Genomic DNA, 15,012 nt, shown 5'->3' with positions numbered 1-15,012 from the left:
AGCTCTAATTCTTCCTCCACTTTCCTTTTTATGTAGGCAAGGGATGGGGAAGCCACCCTCTGGACATTTAGATAGAGCATAGAAACCGACCCCTTAATAGTCAGATTCATATCCGAAAGCCCATCTATCCACCCACTCTGTGGTGATTCAAGAGATGAGAATGTCTTTTTCACAAAATCTTGAATCTGAAAGTATCTGAAGTAATTAGTTTTTAAGGGGATTCCACATTCCTTTTCCAGCTGAGCAGCAGACATAAGTACACCATCTTTAACCAGATTTTTAACAGATTCCACCCCAGCTCTATACCATTCTTCAAATGCTGTTCCCCTCCAGAGCTGGCGAGAACAGGTGATGCCATAAACGGGAGCAGACAGGAGGCATTTCTGTTTTTAAAATGAGTTATGAATTGGACCCAGATTTTGATATAGTTTCATACAACAGAGTTATTTGTGTATAGGTGCTTGCTTAGGGGCAGAGGGGCACAAATCAGGGAACGCAGGGATACTGGGCTAGATGCATTTCTTTCCATATGTACCCATACTGGGGATTCCTCATCATCTAACTGCGAGACCCAAAATAGTAACTTATGTAGATTAGCTGCCCAGTAATAATGCATATAATTTGGTAGGGCTAGGCCCCCATCCTCTCTCTGTCTCTCTAGAAACTATCTTCTTATCCGGGTGACTGTGTTTTTTTTCCATATTAAGGTAGATGTACATTTATTTAATAAAAAAAATATGTAGGAATAAAAATTGGTATTGTCTGAAATAAGAACAGGAACTTTGGCATTACGATCATTTTAAGAGTTTATCTTACCCGCCAATGATATTGGAAGAGATGACCACCTTTCCATATCTGATTTCGCCTTATCCGCTGTTACTTTAAAATTGTGCTTAAATAAATCTTTATATTTGCTTGTTACCGTAACACCTAAATATGTGAATTTGTTTTTCATTGTTATAAAAGTATAGGCCTGGAATGATAGTCTCCTCGACTGTTCATTAATTGGGAAAAACACTTTTTTCTAGATTCATTTTATAACCCGAAACCCTCCCGAAGTTTTCGTGAGAGCCACCGAAATGCTTGTGGGAGGATGTGACAGGAAAAGGAGAAGTTCGTCAGCCTATGGCGAAAGTTTAAGATTTAGCATCCTCCTGCGTATTCCCCCCAGTTCAGCAGCATTCCTCAACATTAGCAGGGGTGACAGGGGATACCCCTGTCTTGTTCCCCCAAAACAGAGGGAATGGGTCAAATATTATGTTATTCGTTCTTACCATATCTTGGGGATTCGCATAGAAACTCAAGCCACGAACAAATTTTAGGACCAAATCCCAATCTCTCAAGGATGTTAAACAAATTAAGATATTGTATTCTATCAAAGGCTTTGTGGGCATCTAGGGATATTACAATCTCTTGATCAATGTTATCATCAGCAGTGTATATCACATTAAAAAGGCAACGGAGATTACTGGGAAGTTGTTAACCAGCAACAAATCCTGTCTGGTCAGGATGTATTATATTACTTATAACAGGCTCAATCCTTGCTGCTAGTACTTTGGTCAATATTCTATAATGACATCCGAATAGACTCATTGGACAAAATGATTCACATTTAAGTGGATCTTTATTTTTCTTAAGGGTCACCGAAATCATAGCCTGTGACTGTAGCGAATATTATAAACGAATACAGTGAGGTTATGTATTAATATAAAAGAAGTTAATAAACAATACAAAAAATACTTAAATCACTTGTTTGAGTTATTGAATAGTTAATTGTAAAAAAAATAAACAAAAAAATAAAAAAATGGGGGCCCCTAGCAGACGCTTAGTCCGCTTATGCCTCGGGCTGGCCCTGGCTAACCTCTTAGTCAGAGCAACCATTGAAAAAGAGATGTTAATCTCAATAGGAGTTTATCTGGTTAAATAAAAGGTTTTAAAAAGTATTAGAATACTTTTTGCAGTAGCAGTGTCCCACAGTGCTGAAACAACAAAAAAAAAAACTTTCCATATCTCTGTTTTCACGACTTCCCGGCTGATGCTGAGATTCGTGCCCGTTGGGTGACGGCAATAAGAAGAGACGAGGCAAATTTTAAAATCCTTCGTGGCAGCACTTACATCTGCAGTCAGCACTTCTCTTCAGAGGAGACCTACGTTTCTGCAAGTGGTCAAAAGAAGTTAAAGAAGGGAGCAGTACCATCTAAATTCCCGTGGAATGATTGGGGCAAAGGTAAGAGTACAGTATTTAAATTGGTAACAAACTACTAGATAACTTTTACTCAGAACTCAGGAACCTACCTTGAGGGGTTCATGCCAACTCTTTCTTTTAAAAAAAGTGGTTGCTGTTTTAAGTATGACAATCACTTTGCTTGTTTGAAATTACGTCAAAACAATAAGATATTTTATTGTAGGAAGAGGTGAGCAATCTGCAAAGCGATGCCTGTTCCAGGGAGCAGCACAGAGGATTGATCCCACCTGGAGGCAGTGCAAAATGATCATGACTACAGCTGCCATCCCTCTCCTGGTGATTTTTTTTTTTTTTTTTTACAAATTAAACTACATCTTTCTTTCTTAAAGATAATTGAGTTATAATAAGTGTATATAGCTTTTCCCAAGTGGGTCACCACATACAATGTTATTAGAGCTGTCAAAATCAATTTGTCAATGAAGGGAAATTAATCTGAGAAATAATGTTTCACAACTACATTATATCAAACATCATATTTGGCACAATTCAGCAATAAAAATGAAAATTAAGAATTATTGTTAAGTTACTGATAGCATCCAATTATGTGGATGAACCAAAAATGTATAAGTGATGCTAAAGTGTATTCTCCTATTTTCTCTAAAGGTAAAATGGACAGAGCTGCTAGGAAGATTCAGCAGTTGGAGGTGGAAATCTTGACACTTCAACACAAAATCCAGCAGCTGACATTTAAAAATCAGGAGCCATTAATTTAAAAAATTTTGTCTGACCGACAAGGACTACCATTACTACACAAGATTCAGCTCCAAGAAGGTCTTCACTCTGTTTTGGGTGGCTGTTAACCCGTCTGCATCAAGGCTTATCTATTGGTCCAAAGCACAGCATGCAGCAGAAGTGACAGCAAGTCCACAGCAAAAGCTTGAACTGATTGATAAACTGTTCATGTTTCTCTGTTGTGTTGCAGCTGGGCTGCAGGAGAGGACATTGTCATCTCTCTTTGAGGTCAGCTTGTCGTCTGTTAGTCGCATCATCCTTACATGGACAAGCTACCTTTATCAGGTTTTGGGCTCATTACCATCTTGGATGACAAGAGAGCAGGTACAGGCCACGATGCCTGACAAGTTCAGGCTCTTTTGTCCTCAGCTGAGAGTCATCATAGACTGCACTGAGATCCGCCGTGAAACCGCAGCTTCCCTCTGCTTACAGTGAGAAACTTTTTCAAGCTACAAAAATCACACCACATTTAAAGGACTCATTGGTGTAGCTCCATGTGGTGTTATCACTATTTGTTTCTACACTATACACAGGCTCTATTTCAGACATAGAAATAACAAAGAAATCCCACCTTCTACAGCTACTCCAGCCAGGGGATGAAGTAATGGCTGACAAGGGTTTCCTGATTGATAAAATGCTATAAGAGGTGGGGGTAAAACTCATCACCCCACCATTAAACAAATCAACCCAGCTCAGCAAACCAGACACTCAGAAGACCCAGGCCATCGCCGTTTAAGGATTCTTTAGTTTTATTACTTTTGCATGCTTCTTGTGAGGAGCTCAAATGGGATTGTGCTTACAGCCCCCTCCCAGTTTTAATCATTATCTTTCTTCATCATAACATTAAAAAAGACCAGTTCCACATTGTTTTAATGTTGATTGTGAATCAGTTTGTAATTGTATGTCTGTAGAAGCTTGCCTTCAAAGTTTCACTTAGTAAATAGTAAAAAGTTTCACTTAGGAAACATTACTTTAAGATCAGATATATTTAAATAAACAATAGAAATGAAAATATTTTTGACTGCTTCTGTTATACGCATCTGAAATTACTTTTGTTTAGGTAACACTTTATTGGTGCATAAGATTTACATGATACTAACATAAACAGGGGCTGCACACACGCGCACACGCGCACACACACACACACACACACACACACATATATATATATATGTGTATGTATATATGTATATATATATATATATATATATATATATATATATATATATATATATATATATATATATATATATATATATATTAGGGCTGTCAAAATAACGCGTTAATTTCAATTAATTAATAAAAAAAACGGATTAAAAAAAATAACGCAGATTAATCAATGTCGTATAGTGCAGGGGTTTTCAATAGGTGAGGCGCGCCTCTCCTGGGGGGCGCCAAAGAGTCACAAGGGAGGCGCATTTACATGATACTGTCATAAACAGGGGCTGCACACACGCGCACACACACACACACACACACACACATATATATATATATGTGTATGTATATATGTATATATATATATATATATATATATATATATATATATATATATATATATTAGGGCTGTCAAAATAACGCGTTAATTTCAATTAATTAATAAAAAAAACGGATTAAAAAAAATAACGCAGATTAATCAATGTCGTATAGTGCAGGGGTTTTCAATAGGTGAGGCGCGCCTCTCCTGGGGGGCGCCAAAGAGTCACAAGGGAGGCGCATGAAGACAGAGAAGAAGACAACGCTGCCGCTCAACTCTGTGAAACTATGTAGCGATATTCGTGCCTTCTGTTTGAGCGCACAGGAACCAATCCAAGCGTGCAGTGAGACAACTCTCAACGCTCAAAACCGGTGGGGCACGGTCTGAAAAACTCTTCTCAACCCACTGTCCTCGCGGTGAGTTCCATCTGTGCTCGCGCGCTACTTTGCTCGCACACACCTGCTCATTCCATGGTAAACACCAGCTGTGCGCTCGCTCGGCTGTTTCAGCCAATCACAGACAGTTTTTTTTTCCCATCCAAACAGAGTATGGCTTGCAAATACTACATTCAGATGAATTAAATCAAAATGCTGAAATTAATAATAATGCAGAAATTACTAAACATCACCATGGGATTGAAGAAAAACAAATAAAAAGTGTAATATTTTAGCCTAAAATATTTAGGCTAAAGTATTTAGACTAAAATATTAGAGTTACTAAGTGAGGTGTGAAAAATGTTTTTGTCTCTTTTCTTTCCAGCTTCTGGGAGGTGATGCAAAAGTTTATTCTGATCATAATCAACATGAATGTCATCATTATTTAAAGAGCACTTTAACACGAGGTAAAACAAAGTGCCAAACATCAGAAATACATCAGATAAGAGATAACAACTAATAAAATGCTTGTTTGTTAAAATAGCACTAGGTCTAAATTGTGTATAATTAGCCTAAAAAGTAGATTGGATTATGGAATATGTTGACGTTTGTTAAATTCAGGTTATCTTTTTTATCATTATTTCAGTTAATGTCTCCTGTTGATGTGAGTTCAGTTTGACATTGGCATCTGTTTAGTTCAGTTTGTCTGCTGTTGAAAACAATTGTTTATGAATTTGCTCTAATGACAGCTCAATTTTAAAACTAAGCCCTCTGTCCGTGATGTTTCAGTAAAAGTAGCGTGTAAGACACATGACAGCTTCTGTGGTGGCTGGTGGCCGGCTGTGTGCGAACCCCCGCGGTGGCAAATAGGCCAGAGCAGAGTGCAAAATTAAGTTGTATTTACCGGAGATGAAGTGTAGACTGCAAATTCTGTCGGCGTTGTTACGGTGGCAGCACAGCAGGGGTGAGTGTCCTGTTTTCTTTCTGTTTATCTCAGCATTTTCTGTGTTATTTTCTTTGGCCCTATGTCTCGCCCCTCCCTACGGTTCTCTTCCCTGCGTTCTGGAACCATCCTCCGCCACGCCACCGCTTTCTGCCACCTTCACACCTGAGACTCATCATCATCACACGCAAGATAAAAACCCAGGCGATCTCACCACTCATCACTGGATCGTCTGCTGAATTCATCCTGGTGCCGCTGATTCTCCTAGAGCTCCCTGCGTCTAGACAAAATTTTTCCCTGGTGTTTCTCCATTGCGCTAATCCCCTTTCTGTGTTTCCTTTCAGGTTCACTCACCTTGCTGATCTTCTGCCAGCTGGGCTCGCGACCGATTCTCCCCTCCTGGACGCTGCCACTGCGGCTCACCATCCACTTCCCAGTTGGTTGCTCGCCGGCTGGTGACCTCCAGCCGGCGAGCAACCAAATATTTTGATTTTTTAAATATTTTAACCTGACAATCTATATATTTTTTCAGGTCACGTGACCCACTCACTCAAATGCTTTGTGAAATTGTTCTACTACATTAGCCTGATGAGGCACACTTGTTTTTATTCCATTTTAAGCCTTTGTTTATTTTTAAAGATATTTTATTATACAAATAATTGATATTTCTTCAATAGCTTCCAGGTCATGTGACCCACTCACTCAAATTCTTTGTGAAATTGTTCTACTTCAGCCAACTTTTGTCTTTGAAAAAATCTTAAAAATCAAAAATAGCTTAAAATTTAATAAAAACAAGTGTGCCTTACATATTTTATCTATTGGCATCAATTTATATTAGTTTCATCTTAAATGGTCATATGATAAGGAATGTATTGATTTTTGTTTATCAAGAGTGCTTGGTTCAAAGATTTTTTGACGGCCACTAACTGCACCACCGCGTGTGGAAGGAGGGAGCAGCTGAGAGACGCTGGCCGAAATCGGAGTCCCTCAACCGGATCAACCATGAGCTAAATCCCGCTGACTCCGTGGAGCTTGAATGTCCAATATCCAACTTCAAACCAACTTCACCGCGGTGCTGGATCATGCGTTAAAACGCAGCATGAACCCCAAGTGTTGCAGCTGAGGGGAAAATGTTGGACCGGCTGGATGAAACTCCGCCTCATTCACAAATTAGACCAACATGGATAGAATAATGATAATCTATAGTGTTTTTTATTGCCTGGATGTGAATCTGATAATGCATATTGTGCCTTTTATAATCAACTACAATATTTTCTTATCAAGCAAGCTCTGCATAGGGTCCAATGTAATTCACCCAGCGCGGTCGGAGACTAGTTTTGAGGAAACTATGGTTGTAGCTCACTGTCTGCCTTGCTGTGGTTGCAGAGAGGTGTCTGTTTTGTAGAATAAATCATCCGCCGATGAGTTATTGATCTGGAAAAGCCGAATCTGAAACCACAGAAAAACATTTCAGATTCCAAATTGTACAGCGTTTTAATTCTTCCAGTCTATTAGCAGCTTCCCTTAAGAGGTCGGACACTGAACGTCTGCCTACTGAGTTTGACATTACTAAACAATGCTTTAGTGCTGGGAAAAAACATGTAGATTTGACCGAGGCAGTAAAATGCTAACCAACCAATGGGAAGAAGTTGAGCCCTTAAGACACAGCCCCTCCTCATTTGCATAATGAGGCAGAAATGCATACAGAAATGTAAAAAGAACAGGCAGAAATAAATAGCATCACAGAAATATGTAAGGTAAAAAAATACAAAGGAAAAATAAAACAGACAAAAATATTATAATATGCACATAAATAAATTAGTGCTGTCAGTTAAACGTGTTATTAACGGCGTTAACGTAAACCCATTTTAACGGCGTCAATTTTTGTATCTTTTTGGCCTAGCACACTTTGTAGTTTTTTTCACATGCTGTTGCAACAACTAGTAACGTTAGAAAAACTACCACACCACTCCGGATCTAGTTAGACCGGAAACAAAACATTAGGCACGCTGCACACACACTTTGGCCATTAAAAGAGTTGACGTTACATTTTGCGTGGATGGCTAGCGTGAGACGCCGAAATGGATGCTGATAGTATTCTGAATGGAAAGTTTTCTTTTAAAAAGACAAGACCAAAGTGATCTGTGTGTTTTGTCGTTGTGAACTGAGCTATCATCGCAGCACGACCAGTCTGAAATACCACTTAATGGCCAAGCACTCAGCTGATTCGAATTCTCTGCCCCCTCGTCAAAGCCAGGCAACAATGGATGATTTCAGACAGAAGCGCATGGATACTTTAACTAAGAATAAACTTACTGCAGCCATAGCTAAATGGGTGGCTACTGCATGTACAGGGAGAATATGCAAACTCCATGCAGAAAGACCCAGGGGTGTACTTGAACCAAGGACCTTCTTGCTGCAAGGCAACAGCGCTACTCACTGCGCCACTGTGTGTGTGTATATATATATATATATATATATATATATATATATATATATATATATATATATATATATATATATATATATATATATATATATATATATATATATATATATATATTAGGGCTGGGCAACGATTAAAATATTTAATCGCGATTAATCGCATTGTATTTACAAACTCCAAGAATGAATTCAAAAGTAGTGTAAAGAGCACTTTTATTTTAATGTTCTGCTGCCATATGAACAAAAGTGTTGTAACATTTGTAGCACTTATTTTATACTGGATATTTTCAACCCATCTATTGAATTTAGTGCACTAGTTGATCTTTTCTTCATAAGAGAACAGCAAGCACTGCAGCCAAAATATGGCCTTTTTTGACCTGCTGTATATTAGCCAGTCCCTAAGCTTGATGTATCATGAAACTGTTGACCTTTTGGGTTTTGTGGTTTTTATTTTATTATTACAATTAAATAATAATAATAATAATAATAATAATAATAATGTTATGTTCAGTGTTTTTTTCGCTAATCCACCTCTTATATATTTCAATCCTTATGTAATTTTGTCTGTGTTGTGTGCACCTGCCTGTTGCTTTGATCCTATAAATTTCCCCGTCGTGGGATAAAAAAAGGATTAGCTAATGTTATCTTATCTTAAATAACACTTTTTAATATATGTACTGGGTTCTTTCGAGGTCTTAATTACATGTTATGTGTGGGCTCCAGTAACATCCATCCATCCATCCATCCATCCATCCATCCATCCATCCATCCATCCATCCACTGATCTACCTGGATGTTCCCTGGAGGACTGAAACGCCTCAGTCAGAGACGTCAGTCTGTGGGTCCGTCGGGGCAGTGAGAGAAGTTTCGTCTCCTCTCTCCGTTTCTGGGGCTCGACGTTTTCATGTTTTTTCACGTGCTTAGATAAATCTGTTGTGTTTCCACTGAAATGAACCGGCTTTTTACAAAACATACAGCTTGATTTCATTTACGGTATTAAAATAAAGCCAAACGGTGCTACTTCCCCTGTTCATGTTTTTTCGCTGCTGCTGTCTCTCTCAGCTGTTTGTGTATTAAGTTTGTGTGAGAGCTGAGTGGGCGGGCCAGGCTGAGCTGATTGGCTGGTGCCGCTGAGCCATGTACGAGAGGGGAGGGGGAGCGGGAGAGTGCTGCCGTGACAGCGCGCTGCAGTCAGCGCGCCTGCTGACTGACACTGACTGAAAGCATGTGAGCAACATGCGTTAATGCGCGATAAAATAAATATCGCCGTTAATAGTCTAATGAATTAACGCTAAATTAACGCGTTAACTTGCCCAGCCCTAATATATATATATATATATATATATATATATATATATATATATATGGGCTGCACAGTGGCGCAGTGAGTAGCACTGTTGCCTTGCAGCAAGAAGTTAAACGCGTCAGTTAAACGCGTCAGTTAAACGCGTTATTAACGCAAACCCATTTTAACGCCGACAATTTTTTTGTCGCCGTTAACACGCGTTGCGTCAAAACACACACACCGTTCCCTGATGTTTTTTCCCCCGCCGCGCTCTCCGGACTGTGTTTCTTTTACCCTCGGCGCTTTCCGTAGTTTCAAGAGTGCTAGAGACTGTAGCAAAACACACCCGCCCCGAAGGGTTTCTTTTACCCTCGGACACATGCGACTTTGGGCTTCTTTTTTCTAAAAGCGCTTCTAAATTTCATGAGTCACGGGTTGCGTTTTTTTTGGGGCACATTTCTGAAAGTGAAATCGCTTGTTTGGGCTCTAAAATAAGTGACGAAACAGCGGTTATTAAGAGACCTGCCTGCACTGCCCACACTCTGTATCCAGCTGAAATATCCCTCTGCCATAGGAGCCGACGGTAGTAAAGGCAGAGAGAGCGACTCTGCACGTATTTTCTGCAGTTTACGGTGCAATAACCGGTGATAACTGCTGAAAGTAGATTACATGGTGCAGATCACCATTTTATCAGACATTGGTTCTGAAGATGAGCTTTTACATGTTGATAACATTGCAGAAAATCCAACCCATAAACCGTACTTTAATGCTTATTAATTTGTTTTTCTCTGTATTTGACAAACTAAGGCTGAATCACGTTGCCAAACGAAGGACCTGGAGTTACTAAACAGTTGCTAAATAGTCACAATTTTTATTAATTTATATGTGTATGCATAATACCATGTCTAGCTTTGTTTAAGAGGCAAAAAAAATATATCGGCATGAAAACAGGTATTTATTTACACATTTGTTTACACATGGTGTAAACATCAGGGCGTCATGATTAGTCATTTAGCCATTATAGTCCAGAGTTTAACATTTGGCACCAGGATGTTTTCATTCCAATTCTGAAAAGTGCTTGAAAAATAACAAAATAAAAATATTTTTTGTACAAGCATGTATTTTATTAGTGTCATTTATTGCAAAATTGCACCTTAAAATGCCCAAACAGGCTATTACACTTTCAGAAATAAAAGGATAAAATATGCGATTAATCTCGAGTTAACTATCGACATTATGCGATTAATCGCGATTAAAATTTTTAATCGTTTGACAGCACTAATATATATATATATATATATATATATATATATATATATATATATATATATATATATATATATAAAACATAAAAAAGCAGTTTCCATTCTTAAAATACAGAAGTAATACCGGCAAGAACTTAAAGCTACTTTATTAATTTATTCAGTGATTATTTGTACATTTGGGTTACATTTCATTTGATCCATTCTTGCAGGTTTATCTAGAAACCAAATATATTTTACAAGAATAAAACAGGCAGCAGGAATGGACTCTATTCATTTCAGTTAAATTTTTCCAGGTATGTTTTTACTGCTGATCTACTTTGCTCCCATAATCTATAATTGACCTAATCGTGTCTGTCATTCTCTCTCTCTCTCTCTCTCTCTCTCTCTCTCTCTCTCTCTCTCTATACATATATATATATATATATATATATATATATATATATTTATATAAAATCAAAATGCTAAACAGAAAACTGAACAAAAGAACACAAGGATCTAGGGATGAACATAATTGAGGTGTGACAGACTGCAGAACTATGAGATTATCAGGTTAAAACAGACAGTGAGTAAGTAATTAAAATTACAAACTCACTGTTGGGGTAAATTCTGAATTCAAAATTACCAAGCATGGACTATATAAAAGGAAAGGCAAGTGATGTTGCTGTTAGTAGTGAGCTAAGATAGAGGTTGGATGTGGTTCTTAGGACCTACTGCAATCCTGGGCCCAAATTTAATGTCATTGGTTAAGAATATGAGTGTTTTTAAAACTTATTTTTGTTTGTTGAATTCCTCTGTTTTCGCTTTTTTGTGGTATTACTCAGGTCATCGCTATTCCATGCTCAAAGTCTATGACAGGTCTTTTTTCTGGTGTGAAATCTCTGTCTGTCCTTTCCACGTAGCGTTGCAGAGTACTGTAATACTGTTCACTCCTGGAAAAAGAGTAGTATGCAGAGATTTCTTCCCATGCCTTGTGGTTTGGAAATGGCATAGGATTTGGTTCTTTATTCTCAAAAAAGCTCTGCAGGTTTCTCTCAGCCAGTTTTAGTTGCATAGTCCACAGTGAAGGCATCAAAGCGCTCCTTCTCTTTCTCAATATAACGTTTCCAGAACAGAAGCTGCAGGTAGCTGACCTGAGAGCGGCAATTTTTGCAGCAGGTACCCAAAAGACCTACAATGGCAGCAACCATCACAATGCTCCAGCCCAAGATCTGCAAATGTAATGAAAACAAACACTGTCAATTTGTGACATGCCCATATTTTCAATTAATTTTCAGCTGACAGATGTTAGATTCTCAAACCTTAGAACTATGTGTTTTGATATTAATTGTAACATCATTAACTCACTTTGGGCAATATTACTACCAGAAGAAATATCACAAATGTTTTGTTGTGTAAAGACATTAAGAAGTGTCATAGCTTTGATAAATACACAATATTGTAATATCCTTTTCTCCGTTAAACTAATAGGCGTTTATAGTCAGACTGTCTAAAGAATGCTTTACAAATCTTTCATTCATTATTTTTCTACTGGGTCTTACATGTCATACAACAAAGACATTTTACTTTTTTCTTTTACTTTTCTGTCTGTTAAAAAATCTAATCTTTTGAGCTACAATGTCTTTCAGACTGTTGGAACAAAAGGTATTAAACTGTTGAAACTTATTTAATGAGTTTAGCATTTCAACTTTCACAAAGCCTGTTCACATGCACAGAAGATTTCAGTTAATGCAATGCAGTCCTCTAAATATACACAAAGACTGACTGTGTTTCTTACTTGCGACTGAGCCCTGAACATCAGCAGCAGCTCCATTCGTTCATCACTGGAGAGTTTGGAGCGATCACAGGGCACCCGGGCGAGTTCCTCTCGACACTTCAACGTCTTGTTTTTACAGAACAGATCCACAACCAGGTTATCATCCAGACCACTGATGGCACATTCATAAAAGGTCCCATTGAGCAAGGCCACAGACAGCCACATAATAGGAGCCACACAAGCACCAGTAATAATGCTCATCAACACCCTGAAACAGCCGAAGCAGTTCCCACGAGGACAAAGCTTCATGGGGTTAAGGCAGCAGCCAGTGTAAAGCCTCCACAACCGGGTGTTGAAAAAACAGACCAAAAACCAATAGCACTGCAGCCGGACCCAGTAGAAAAGTCAGCCCATAAGTGAAATTTTGCTCATGGTTACATGGGCACTGAAACGAAACCATGGAGAAAACCCGCTCCCCAACCTATAGTTAAGAGCGCCATAAAACTGTAACCAATGGTGGCTTTTTGGTTCATAAAGAAACGCAGTACAGTCTGGAAATTATCCATGGCAAAGAGATATCCGAAATGGTTGTAGAGAAAAACAAAAAAACGGAATAATCTATTTCCCTGGTCTGTTGTCTTCTCAGAGAACCATCTGCAAACCAGTCTGTGCCCCTCCCTTTACTTCTGTTGCTCTGCTCCTCCTTTAGTCCCACGTGACACTGACTTCTACTCTCTTCTGAAAAAAATATCTGCTGCCTCTTAAACTGTTGAAAAAATAACAATTCAATATTTTTTCCAGGGTTTTTGATTTTAAGTTAACTATTACCCAGACAAGCCTATGATGTCTTATATTTCTTTCTAACAGAAAAACCAACATAAATTTTGTAAATAAATAAAATGACAAAACAAAATAGAGGAGAAGGCAAAAGTTCTTGAATAACAGTATTTATTTCTGAAACAAATTTACTCAAAGTCTGTAGAAAAACATGTCTAAACATTGTTGAACATACCATTGCAGCAAGAACACACACAGACAAGAGCTGATGGGGGAAGTGCTCACATCCTCTATGTGGTTTTACTCTTCCAGTCCCACAGGAATGACCACTCAGACTGCAGTCCATTAACAAGCATGCATCCTCTTTAATGTGAAGCCATATTCTGTAGCAGCAAACTCTGGCATCTAAATCATCTGCTTCTTGTAGTCAAGAATGAGCACTGGTCAGACACTGGCTTTTTCATACTTTTATGTTTTTATGTAAACACTGTTTAAATATGGTTTATTGTTCCACTTATTTATTATTCTAGATATGCACAATGTGCCCTGTGGTATCCACTAAATGAAGAGTAAGCATGTAATTTTCAACCAAAAAAACTAACATAACAGAAGTTTTCATTACAATTACTAACCTACTCACTTGTGGCAGTTGTTAGGGATTTAGTAGCCATAAACACAGCTGAAAACATACTTGGTTTTAAGAGTCTGTTTGACCCCCCTCTATTTTATGTGTGGAAATGTGCGAAAAATACTGTTAAGATAGAAATTCCTTTAAAGTAGCGCTGGACGATATAGAAAAATTGCATCGATAAAAATAGAAATCATATTGATCAATATCACTAATTAAACACATTCAAAACATATTACGTGCAGCCTTGGCCATTTTATGCTGTTGCTTAGCAACCAATTTTTTAGATAAAGAACACACAAACTCTCCATTCAAATTCAAACCTTTACTCATCCAACTTTTTACCAAAACTGGCAAGTTTAAAAAAAAAATAAACATGCGCTCTTTGAGGGCAGAGCTTGGTTCTGGGTCTGTGTTTGTTGATTGGTTGGGAGGATGTAATGACTGTAATATTAATCTACATGGCTAGAATGAAAAAAGGAAGGAAAACTGTTTATCTATTTAAATTTTATTGACCCTGTTTCTATCAGTATATGTCTATCGATCGATGTATATTGTTATGAATTATCGTCCAGCCCAACTTTCAACTCCCTCAATGGGGAAATTCAGGTGTGACAGTGGCAACAACACAATTAGTTGTGAGAAAAAAAATACTAGGAAAGAAAAGTAAAACTGTCTAATGTAAAATTAGCTATAAAGAAAAGAGCAAGAGTAGTCACTGAGATGGACTGTCTTATTTTATCAAAAGTGATGGTATTTCCAAATTAATTTCTCCATGTCAGTATTGTCATGATACCAGGTAAATGTTTGGCTCATATCCAGAACAACCATTCAGGAGAACGGAGTTCGGTTTAGTAAAATAATGGTTTATTAAGGAGGACCAGCTTGGAGGGTTCTGCAGCCGGAGGAACAGAGCAAAGCAGAGCGGAATCCAAAGGTGGAGGAAAAACCTGAGCACAAGAGAACACAGTAAGTCGACAGAATGCTTGAGATGCTGGAGCTAGTAATGGAACATCTGATGCCATGCTTCGAGGCGTGTACTGAGTAAAAAGGGGGGTGTCAGGCGAAGCCCCGCTTCGGAGCTTGTG

The 15,012-nt window shown here is 38.2% G+C and overlaps 1 long non-coding RNA gene and 1 pseudogene across 1 annotated transcript; one reads left to right on the top strand and one right to left on the bottom strand.

Annotated features, from left to right (window-relative positions):
• The first annotated feature begins 2,068 nt into the window (after positions 1-2,068).
• Positions 2,069-3,047, top strand: LOC105923601. The gene is made up of 3 exons (XR_001165840.3): positions 2,069-2,227; positions 2,409-2,521; positions 2,849-3,047. It is a non-coding gene; the product is annotated as an uncharacterized LOC105923601 (long non-coding RNA).
• Positions 3,048-11,386: 8,339 nt separating this feature from the next.
• On the bottom strand, positions 11,387-13,138 carry LOC118561632 (annotated as a pseudogene).
• Between the last annotated feature and the right edge of the window lie 1,874 nt (positions 13,139-15,012).

The sequence above is a fragment of the Fundulus heteroclitus genome, unplaced genomic scaffold, assembly GCF_011125445.2.
Source record: "Fundulus heteroclitus isolate FHET01 unplaced genomic scaffold, MU-UCD_Fhet_4.1 scaffold_683, whole genome shotgun sequence".
NCBI lineage: Eukaryota > Metazoa > Chordata > Actinopteri > Cyprinodontiformes > Fundulidae > Fundulus > Fundulus heteroclitus.
This window is presented reverse-complemented; position numbering and strand designations above follow the sequence as displayed.